At 38.0% G+C, this 11818-nt stretch overlaps 1 pseudogene; it reads right to left on the bottom strand.

Annotated features, from left to right (window-relative positions):
• Positions 1 to 10081: 10081 nt before the first annotated feature.
• LOC148008910 (S-adenosylmethionine decarboxylase proenzyme-like) lies at positions 10082 to 10682 on the bottom strand (annotated as a pseudogene).
• Positions 10683 to 11818: the final 1136 nt, after the last annotated feature.

Here is an 11818-nt window from a genome sequence, read left to right as displayed (position 1 = left end):
TAGAATAGTCTACGTTTTTAGGTTTTGGCACTCTTGTAGGGCTAGGAAATAGCATTTTCATGTTGTATAGCTACCTTATGGGATGCAACATTTATATTTGATGATTTACATCTCATTTGATTTGTCTTGTATTTTCCTTGTATTCTTTGTGCAACTATCACCTACAATGTATTAGATCTTGAATAGTACTTCTTGGGCTAAATCTTAGCAATATTCTCTTTCAATACCTAAATTTTACTTTCTCTACTATAAAATGGCAACTCCCTATTGTTCTACTAATGATATAAGCTTAAAGGTTCTATCACTTGGAGTGATGTGATAAAAGTTTAGTTTATCCAAATTCCAATTATTGTTTTAGGAGCTATCATGCGTCCCAAGATGCAGATCCTATTCCAACCAATTGGAAATGACAACTACAAGGAGGCAATTCATACTTGGGAGACAAGTTATGCTCATGCCTACTCTACTCTTCTCATATGCATCTATAAAGAGGTCCTAATGAGTTACCTCTTTCAAAACAACTCCTGAAGTGTGAAAAAAGTTAAAAATATATGAGGCTCTATTGACCATGCAAGTTGTGATCCTCAATGGTCACCTGGAGATTATCAATTTTAAGTTGATTGATCATACAATTTAATCATTTCTCCTTCGAGTGACATAGATACAAGATTAACTTTACAGAAAAAAGTAAGGACCGATTCATGAGTTTCAGGTACATGCACTTGGGTTATTTTTCCAAAATCCATAAGATCCATTCTACAATCTTACAAGTGAATCCTTTTTGGGTCCAAATTTGAAAGTGTAGAACATGGATAAATCATTTTTCCTCTAAAAGACCCAAAATCAACACCACGAGAGAAAACTAAGGATCTCTAAATGTATGGTCTTGTCTAAGCAACCCAATGGTAGCCATATTAGACTCTTAACCAATTCAACTATCTCTTGACATAAAAAATAGAGTCAAAGATTGCACATTTCATTCTCTTGTATTTCTGTGCAAAGCTCTAACTCTAGTATAGTTTATCGTAGGTAAAATCATAGTAGACCCAAAACCAATATGTAGTAACTTGCCATTTGATAGAGTTTAATGATGTACATAAGAATAATTATATATTTAAAAAAATTATGACAATTGCATAATTTGAAAGGAAGATATATTGAAAGAAAATATAATAATTAAATTATAAATTAACTTAAATATAATTTTATGGAATCCATCGCAAAACCTCACAAAATCCATTGTGGAATATGCCTTCTGGCATCATACCCCCGGGGTGAGATAGCAATTGTTCTCAATTTCTATTAGCTCAATGTGGAGCCAACAGTGAGGGGTAAGAACTTAGGTCTCGAGCATGCATCCATTGGGCCTCTTCAACAGGATGATTTTTAAACTTAACCAAATATCTAGAATATCTACGGCCAGTTCTAGTGGTCATAAAGTCAATATCTAGAATGGTTTTAGGTTCAAGGATTTCAGTTTCTTCTTCTAACAAAGGAGGGTTTTTATAAACAAGATGTACATGTAATTGGCCTCTAAAAGGTCGTAACAAACTAATATGAAAAGTGTTGTGGATTTTTCAGTGTTATGGTAATTCTAATTTAAATGCATTGTCATTGATTTTGTGAATGATCTTGAAAGGTCCATAAAATCTAGGAGCTAACTTTACAACAGGATGTTTGTCAACACTTTGTAATCTTCGTTTTTCAATACGTAACCAAACATAATCATCAACTTTGAAACTCATAGCTTTTCTTTTCTTGTTGGCTTGTTTTGTATATGATTGCTAGGCTTTCGCAATCATATCTTTAACTTCATAAAAAATAGTAGCATGCATATTAGCAATATCATCAGCAGCTTGAACTTTGTTTGACAATGATGTAATAGGTGTAGATAATCTATATCCATAAATGATTTCAAATGGTGCTTTGTGTGTAGCTGTATGTGGTGTGCTATTATATGCAAACTGAAGTAAATGTAAATGTGTATCTCGTGTTTGTGGTTTTGAAATTATGTATGCATGCAAAAAATCTAAAATTGTACTAATAGTAGCTTTTGTTTAACCATTTTTTTCAGGATGAAATGCCAATGAAAAATCAATCTTTGTTCCTAAATTAGCAAATAAAGTAATCCAAAAATTATTGCAGAATCTAGAATCTCGGTCAGAAATAATAACTTTTAGCAAACCATGATTAGTGAAAATAGTTTTCAAGAACAATTGAGCAACTTGAGATGCATTTAACGTTTAATGAAATATGCTTATTTGCTAAACCTATCGGCAATAGGCCTTAGTGTTAGGTAAACCAGTGATAAAATCCATTGATTTTTGTTTCCATGGTTGTTCTGGAATTGGTATAAACATTAATAAACCATATTGTTTACCATGGTGCCTTTTAACTCTTTGGCAAATTAAGCATTCAGATACAAAGTTAGATACATTAGATTCCATATGTGGCCAATAAAAATCTTCAATCATTCTATGAAAAGTAGAAATAATTCATCTATGGCCTTGGTATGGGGGACAATGAATTTCATGGAAAACAGATCAAAATGGAACCGTTACACATAATCTTTTTTCATAGAGCATAAATCCATCAGCGTAAGACAATGAATCAATGGGAACCTAGTTATTTGCAAATAACTTATTCCAATCAGCTTAAAAACTAGGACCTTGGTCGTAGGTATCTTTCATAGGGAGAAGAGAGTCAAAAGATATTACAGAGATATTATGAATAGTGGGTCTTCTACTTAAAGCATCGGCAACAACATTCTCTTTTCCAAGTTGATATTGTATGAGTGGATGAACTTGTACTACAGCTAGCAATTCCTTATCATAAGTAGAATACTTAAGTTCAAAGGGTTTAAGTTTGCAGCTATAGTAGGCTATGGGATGAGAATCTTGCATAAGGACTGCTCCTATTCCAGATCCACTAGCATTAGTGACTACTAGGAAAAATGGTATATTGAAGTTAGGTAATTGCAATACAGGAGCATGAGTTAAAGCATGTTTTAGTAAATCAAAGGACTTTTGTTGATTATCGGACCAATGATACACAATGCCTTTCTTTAATAATTTTGTCAAAGGTAATGAAAGCAATGAAAAAAATCTCACAAATTTTTTGTAAAAGCTAACAAGACCTAAAAAAGAATGTAATTCGTGCACATTTTTAGGTATTGGCCACTTCAAAATTGCTTCTATCTTTTTAGGGTCAACTTTAGTACCTTCAAATGAAACAATATGTCCTAAGTATTGTGTTTTGAAAAATTCACTCTTTTCAGGATTAGCATATAATTGATTCTCTTTCAATAATTTGACAACCAAAGATAAATGTTCATAATGCTCGTTCTCATTCTTACTAAAAACCAATATGTCACCAAATAAAATAATGACACAATGCTGATGCTTCAAAAATATGCGATTCATCATACGACTGAATGTGGTTGGTGCATTAGTTAAACCAAAAGGTAAAACAAGGAATTCATAGTGTCCAAATTGTGTTTTAAATGCAGTTTTGAAAATATCAGATGTGTCTAATTGTCCTTGATGATATCCAGATTTAAGATCTATCTTGTTAAATATGGCAGATCCTTATAGTTTGTCCATAACATCATCTACTCTGGGAATCAGATATCGATTCTTTTTAATAGTGATCTTATTTAGGGTACGATAATCAATGCACATGCAATAGGTATTATTTTTCTTCTTCACTAATAGGATATGTGCACCAAATGGAGAATTACTAGGTCTAATGAGTCCTCGGGTTAACAATTCTTCAACTTGGGCTTGAATTTCTTTCTGTTCAACTTGGTTATTTCTATATGGTGCTTAACATGATGATTGTGATCTAGGAATTAGGTCTATTTTGTGATCTTCAGGACGTATAGGTGGTAAGCCAGGTGGTAAGTCAGTAGCAAAAAAATCTTGAAATTGTGAAAGAAATTGTGCATGCCTAGGATGCATCTAATTTTCTTTAGCTTCAATTTCATTCACCCATATTAAGTAGGATTTGCTACCTTTTTGTAATGCATGTTTAGCATGTGTATGACTAAGCAATGGAAAATTATCGAAAGTGTGCATACCATGCAATGTGATTTGTTTCCCATTAGAATGAATCTTCATTGAATGCATGGAATAATCTATATGGGGATTGTATTGATGACGCCAAGGCATTCCTAAGATAATGTCACTAGATTACAAAGGCACAACTAAGAAATTTCTATGTTCAACATAATCACCAATTTTAATTTCTAAGTCATGCATTTCTTGTGTTCCATTGTATCTAGTACCTAAGAATGCAACCTTGATGCGATAATGTGTAGAAACAGTATGTAAATTCAATTCTTTGATGAATTTTGCAGAAATAAAGTCGTGTGTGCTCCCATCATCATGTAAAACAGTCTTTTCTTTACCTTGTACAAGACATTTCATCATTAATAAAAAATGGGGATTTGGCATACCTGGTAAAGTATCTGAAATAGTATCGATATCATCATCGTCTTCCATGAAATCTGGCATTTCTTCATGTTCTTCATCTTCTGTCGCTCCCAAATAATTGATGTGTACAGTTGGCTTTTTGGTTTCACAATTTGCTATTGCTGAATGTCCATGTTGTCGAAGGGTTTTCGAAAACAAAGCTGCGTCCATAGAGGACCTTGACGAATTTCAAGATAGAAGATCAATCAAGTGAATAAGCAAGACAAGAAAATGATGCCAAGACTTTGTTTTATTTCTGCCAATAACAAATACAAGGTACAAGAAGAAGAAACTCAAGCGACCTCTAGGCTTAGGCCATCCATACATATCAAAGAGAATTTCCAGGTGTGGTCTTCATCCATGAGTAAGAAAGTGGATGGACGTGGATAATCTCCTGATCCAAGTTCCATCATGGTGGCTATTTGCTGATACTGAGATAGGTTACAGCTAGAGACAGTCTTCAAATTTTCCATATTTATAGGTTATGTTAGCCTTCAATCTGCCCTGTTCCTGGATCTGCCATAAATTTACCATGATGCACAGGCATTAGAAACAGAAATAGTAATCGGTGAGCTGAAAATTTGGATAGCACAACTTCTTCCTTCAAGATAGTTTGATGGTATGGTTCAAGGACTGATGGTACTTAATTCCAGAGGAAACTGTTGTGGGATGAGCATCTACACAAGGCTCTTCATGAAGCATTGAAACGCCATCATCTGGGTTAGAAGAAAGCTTTGCAACTTCTAGATGAGGGGTTTCCAATTTAAAAGCTTTTCAGACCATATCTATTAGCACCGTATGGGAGAACATACTATTTCCTAAGCTCAAGTACTGGTTGTAATTACTGCTGTTATTCTCCCAAGGATGACTGTTTTTCTTCTCCCTAGGATGCTTGTTCTTCTCCTCAAGACGGGTTGTTCTTCTTCTCCTCAAGAAGGGCTATTCTTCTTCTTCTCAGGACGGGTTGCCATGCTTTTTCACACATATTAGAGTGTGTCCTCCCACTGGATCGACGCAACTGAAGATAAATTTCCAAGCTCTTGGATGCCCTCAAAGAGCACAATTCAGCAATGCTTTGGATCTCATAAAACTGTCCACTGATGGTGATCTAACACACATGCGCCTCTTCATGGATGCTTTAATAGACATCAAGGATTAGTAATAAAGATAATCTCATTCATCACCTCTTCCTTTCACCCATGAATTTCCCAGAGAAGACTCGTCTTCTTCCTCCCAAGATGAGCGGCCATGCTTTTTTTAATATCAGAGTGTGTTTTTCTTCTTTCTCTGGATCAACGGAGCTGTCGATAAAATCCAGGACTCATCGCTAGAAAAGCAGGGATCAGCGCAATTTTTTTTTTCCAATAAAAAGCTTGCTATCCCCCTCCTTTCTAATGCTGACAGAATGTACTCTGCCCTTTTGGCTTGGCTACAATTGTTATGAGAAGCACACGCGTGAATCAAGGTTGCAAAGTTCTCGGCATTCGACTTGATCTCATTTCTTTTCATAGAGGTGAGTATATGAACTGCATCTTTAAAGCGTCCCTTGGTTGCATAGAAACAAATAATGGGATTATACATTTCAGGTGTCCTTGTAACTCCTTGAGAAGAGATGTGCTCAATCAAGTTGTACGCTTTCTCAAGATTTTCTGACATCGAATAAGCTTGAACAAGGGAGGCATAGGCCCTTTCTATAGCAAGCATCCCACTCCTTCTTAAGCTTTTATAAGAGGCTTAATAGGGAAGCTCCAGGAGATGGTTGTGGCCGTTTTGCTTTGCTGGAGGTTCGATACAGGGTGTTGGTTCGTCCATTTTCATTAAAGAATGATACTGAAGCTTCACACTCTCCCCATTATCAAGGGTCCTAACAACATACCATCCATTCAAGCACTGAGTAGTTAGCACAACATTTCGACCAACAAATCTTTTTGGAGTTCGCTTATTTCCCTTTATTAATACTTTATCATTTACTTTGTATGGGAACTGAACACCTCGAATCTTTGAGAGTTCCAAATCACCAGTACTATGATGCCTTATATGTTCCAGCCGCTCTCTCCTTCTTTTTGATGACTTAATTGGATTCTCCTTCCACACTTTGACTTCTTGTCTATAGGCTTGAACTACCAGCTGTAAAGCATGATTTGGTGCCATGTCTTCCCTCCTTGCCGCTTTTTTGCATGATATACAAGCATTCATGTGTCAATCTCATACTTCCGAAGCTCTATCTTGCCAATGTTTTTCACCTTTGTGAACTCTTCATGTTCGCATAGACTTGCAGTATCAAAATCTTCATGTCCCTCCTCTACATGCGTCTCATCAATTTTGCGCTTTTGATGGTGGGTCATCTTTAAGCTCACAGCCTTATCATCAACTTTTTCATCCCCCTCATGTTCGGTAGAATCAAGTTCCAATTGATCCTGCTTCACCTATTCATCAAGTCTCCTAGTCGTCCACTTGTAGGGCATTCTTGTATTTCTTCTTATCTTAGATCCGGGATTTCTTGTACCGCTTTGACAGCTTCAACAAACTACCTTGGCATCAGTTTTTTCAATATTTTTGACACACACGCACACAAGCATTCATTCACACACACGCAGAGATAAATGCACATATATAATATTATTTACAGTGGAACGAAGTCCCAACACACATGGATTTGAGAGGATAAATGGAAACACACTTACGGAAAAGCTAGGGTTCATACACACACAAACACGCAAGCCACACGCAGAACAAAATGCAAACATAATGACTAGGTATACACAAAACGTGAATGTCACACACATAAACTTTTTGGTGGATTCCACACCTCGGATACACAGCAACATGACAACGTTGATGACATTTATAACAGACTATGGGTTTGGCTTTAGACACATTATTGGTAATAGCAGGAAGTTTAGGAATGTTGGGATTTGGTTGGAAAGATGGCTTAGGGTTTGGATTTGTGTTTGATGGTAAAGCAAGGGGTCGTGTCCAAGATTTACGGAATGAAGATGGAAGGAAACAATTTTGATTGAATCTTTAAAAATTTGAATTGAATTGTTTTAAACCAAAGTTACCATTAGTTTGAAATTGTTGTGGTCACTTCTCTCATCCTCGAATTTTGTCTTCAGTGTCATGGGCCAAGGAAATTGCATCTTCAAGAGTCATTGGATTCAATATATTCACCTCTGAATAAAAATGTCCAAGTAAGCCAGACATAAACTTGGGTTTATGGGTTGTCTCATGTACATCTTTGAGCATTCAAAGTTGCAATAAAACATTCCAAAGACGCTCGGTATATTGTGAAATAGACTCAAGATCCCTCTATTGTAGAAGATCCCATTGTTTGATTGCTTTTTCGTGGTGGAATTGGGGTGGAAGAAAATTCTGCAAAAATTTCTTTTGGAAAGTTTCCTAAGTAGTAGGACACTCAATGCTCTTGCGGAAAACAGTCCACCATAGGGATGCTCTCTCCACTAGATGATTAGTGACACACTTAATTTTGTCTTTCTCAGCATACTATTCTTCATGGAAATCATCATCAAATTGACTGATAAAAGCAAGTACAGTCTTTCCATTGTGTGACCCATTGAAAGTACAAAAATTGAATTTTTTTAAACTTATCTTTGTTTCTTTGCGAATAGATTGCGCTTCAAGTGTTGCATTGATTGTACGTTGTATAAGATCTTCAGATTGCGGTCCATCTTGGTCAGCAGTAGATCATTACAGATTGGCCAATTGAGCTTGCAAAGTTTGACGTGCTCTTCATTCCTCTTGATGCTACATCATAATCAAATCTAGTTTTTGCTCCATCGTTGGTTCCGGTAGATCACCTTCGTCCATAATGTAATGGAGGGAAATACTCAAGTCAAGTTTACCTAAGTAAAAGGTGTAAGGGACACTGCATAGGCACCATTTGATAAATATACATCTGTTCTTTCACCTTCTTTACCTTCTTCCCTGTCCTTCCATGGCTACCAACCATTTCTCTCTCCTCTTCTTGTCTTTGTCTCTCCTCATCACCCTCTTTCTCTCTCTTCTTGCAATCTTTATCTCTCTTCTTCTCTCTTCTAGGTCTCCTTCATTACAATTGGTATCAAAGCCTTGTCTTTGATCCTTCTCTTCCCTTAGATTTAGGTTCCTTACAGTTCTCACAATTAGAAAATCATAGTTACATAGTTTCCATAGGTACACAGGGAGTACTTAGACAAGCTGTCAGCCTTCTTGAAGACTATGGCAGCCTTTCTTGGGGAGCCCACTGGAGGTTTGAATGCATCTAGAGGCAGAAGGGCGAGAATGGCAGCTCTTTTTTACTTCACAAAGCAATTTCAGGGGTGCCATTTCCAAGAAGACCCCTCTCGACTTGGGGAAAAGACTAATCGTGACTATCTTTTAGAAAAGTGAGTTTTCCCCCTTCTTTCTCTCAAGAACCTCAAGCTGCCATGGAAGCTCCAGCCCAAAACCTTGCAAGATCTCTCTTTCCCTTCTTCCAGGGCTTGCGTGGTGGCTTGCGTGGCACCTCCAGCCACTTTCTTGATACCTTGGCCTCACCCTGGAGCACCTGAGTACCTCTCCATACCCAGCTGATTCAGAGGGTTTTGAGTTGGCAAGTGGCGCATCAGCTTCAGCTATAGTATTATGTTCTCTACCTCACAAATAGGCCGCTTCAGAAGCCTGCAAAAGAATCTTATGTCCATGCTTTGAACACCCTTTTTTCTTTCCTTGCCATTTAGTGGATGCCACTATGCAACCACAAGATGAGGTAGAGAGTGCTCTCCTTCTGGATGATGTAACCTGCCAGGGTATGGCCATCCTCCAGTTTCTCGATGTGTAAGCCTTTTCGCTTGAGAAGATCAGTAGATATCTTGCGCTCTCTCGGCGTCTGGTAGGCAAGAAGCCCCACGAGTAGGAAGGAGACAACGAGCAAGAGGAGGGGAGGAAATTTGGAGCGAGGAGGTGCCATTATTGTCGTCTGTCATATGCTCTCTTTGTCATCAAAAAGTCATCAACCACAACACTTTCTTTAGGCTTGGTAGGCTCCATTAAAGGTGGTAAATTATCTGCCTTTTCTGAAATAGCAAGGTCCAAGGTCTCAACTTGTGGAAAAATTCCGCCTTCCCCTACATGATCTGCTGGCTGCAAGGATGCAGCATGACCATTCTCCAACGATTTCACATTTCGGGAATGCACACTTTCCCCTTCGATAAGACTATCAATTGAAGTTCAAAGGAATTAGGATTGAGGGAAATACCACCATCTTCTCTAAATAAATAGGCATTTGCCAAGTCCAAGGGCTTATCTGTAGGCCTGTTTTCACCCTCCTCAGTAACTGGACCTACTTTGGCTAACAGGCTATCTTCTACATGCTATAAACTATGTAGTGGCTGAACTATAGCAGAATCCAGAGGGTCTAAAGGCTTCTTTTTCGAGGCGCCATCTAGAACCCTTCCGTTTATGAGCGCTGGAGATGGAATAACCTTTTTCTCATCTTCTCCGCTGCTGGAGAAAGACTCTACATCAACATGAATGAAATATTCCTCCACATGCAAGGAAGCCTTGAGCTGTGCAGTGAGCTCCATAGGCTCTTCCATAGTTGAGTTGCCTTCTTTCTTCTGCTCTCTTTGTCAATTTTCTACTGCCCAATATGCAAGAAAAGGATCAAAGGCATGATCACATATGCGAGAAAGGGGAAGCAGGGAAGAAATCCCAGAGCTTGAGGTCATCTCTGAGGTAGTTGCAGAATTCTCTTTGAAGAACTTTGCAGCACATGACTTGTCTAGCTCAGTCATGCACATTTTGAGAGTGTAGACAGGGTCAGAAGATAAGCCTTTATCAGTAGCAAATGCTATGTAGATGTGCCATTTGTGCATCTTAGTGTGGTCACCCAGAACATATGCCTTGTTGCCTGATCCAAGATGGCAAAAAATTGATCAAGATAGAATACATCATCCATGAAACTTCCATGTGGAAAATACTGCTCTTAGGGGGAAATGAACACTGCTGTGTATACTTGTAGCCATAAGCCTCTGAGGAAAAATTGGACACATACTCCAGAAGAATAGGAATACATCTCAACAGCTTTGTAGTACCACATGTCTTCAGGATAATTTTGTAGGGGTACACAAAGAGGCTGGACTCAGAGAGCACATAGGAATCAAAATGGCCATCGCTCAACTGTGACACAATGGTGCATTCCGCAGCGTGTAGGAGGACATCCAGTTCCATCCATGAGAAATTCCCTACTTCTTTGCTGTCCGACTATGGTGAACTTCCTGTTGTTCACACTATTTGAATGGTCACAATTGCCGATCTGAAAGTACTACTACTCCACAAATTATCTGCTGCTGCTCATTCTTCTCATTGTGGTCAAAAGGAGCTATAATTCATCTACTATGGATAGCCCTTGTTGGCCATATCATGCTTGACAGATTACTCCTGCTACTTAGCTAAAATAGGCACCATTGATACTAGTTAAAGTTGAGTTACTCCTGCCAACATGAAGTCTATCACTCTTATTGGCAGAAAGAAACTACTTCACCTATATAAAACTCATGGGAAATCAGGCACAATGGCTCCCCGGATCATGCTGTGTTTTGCTAATGCAGTGTGTTTTTGATATCGGAAGGAGTAGTTGCTTACAAATCATGTACCACAGATGTTGGAAGCAAGTTGGATATTTTAGAAGAGCTGAGTGGACTCTCTAATATTTGTTTCAAATTTGGAAAAACATCAGCAAGAGCAATTATGCCTCTCTTGGCATACTACTTGAGTTGTTTGGTCCAACTCTTATGAACATTTTGATGCAACAAGCATGTGCAGCTAGTAATTTAGTCAATTAGCTTACCCAGACCATGGTTGCTATGGTGTTTGCCTTTGCTTTTTTTAATTGTGGCTTTGATGCAATTAGTGAGTCACTTATTTGTAGAGATGAAGGTACTCTAAATTGGGGGCCCAAGCCCCAATTATTGACATCCAAGTAGCTTGCACATGTATGGACAGTAAATGTATGACTTGATAGATGTATGGTGAATGTATGCAGTGGGAGATAGGTGTACCATGTGTCTCAGCTTTGAAAATTTAATTACATCAAATTTTTCATATTTAGTGTAAGAAATATTTTTGCATGGCCTCGTAGAGGGGATCAAGGGCTCCGTTTCAAATCAAGAGCCTTGACGATTGGAGCTCCCTAGCTCGAGATATTGCAATTTTGTGACAGGAGGTCCCGTGGACTCCACCTAGTATGGTAGGTCATAAGGGTAAAGCCAAGACCTAGAAGAGGACATGCATCAGGCATAGTTGGAGCAGAGACTGGAAGGACTAAGAGTAATGGAAGAATGATGGTTCTACTGAAAAGACGGTGA

Source organism: Lygodium microphyllum, unplaced genomic scaffold (assembly GCF_053477565.2).
Source record: "Lygodium microphyllum isolate KBCC unplaced genomic scaffold, Lygodium_microphyllum_v1.1.10 scaffold_47, whole genome shotgun sequence".
NCBI classification, from domain to species: Eukaryota; Viridiplantae; Streptophyta; class Polypodiopsida; order Schizaeales; family Lygodiaceae; genus Lygodium; species Lygodium microphyllum.
This window is presented reverse-complemented; position numbering and strand designations above follow the sequence as displayed.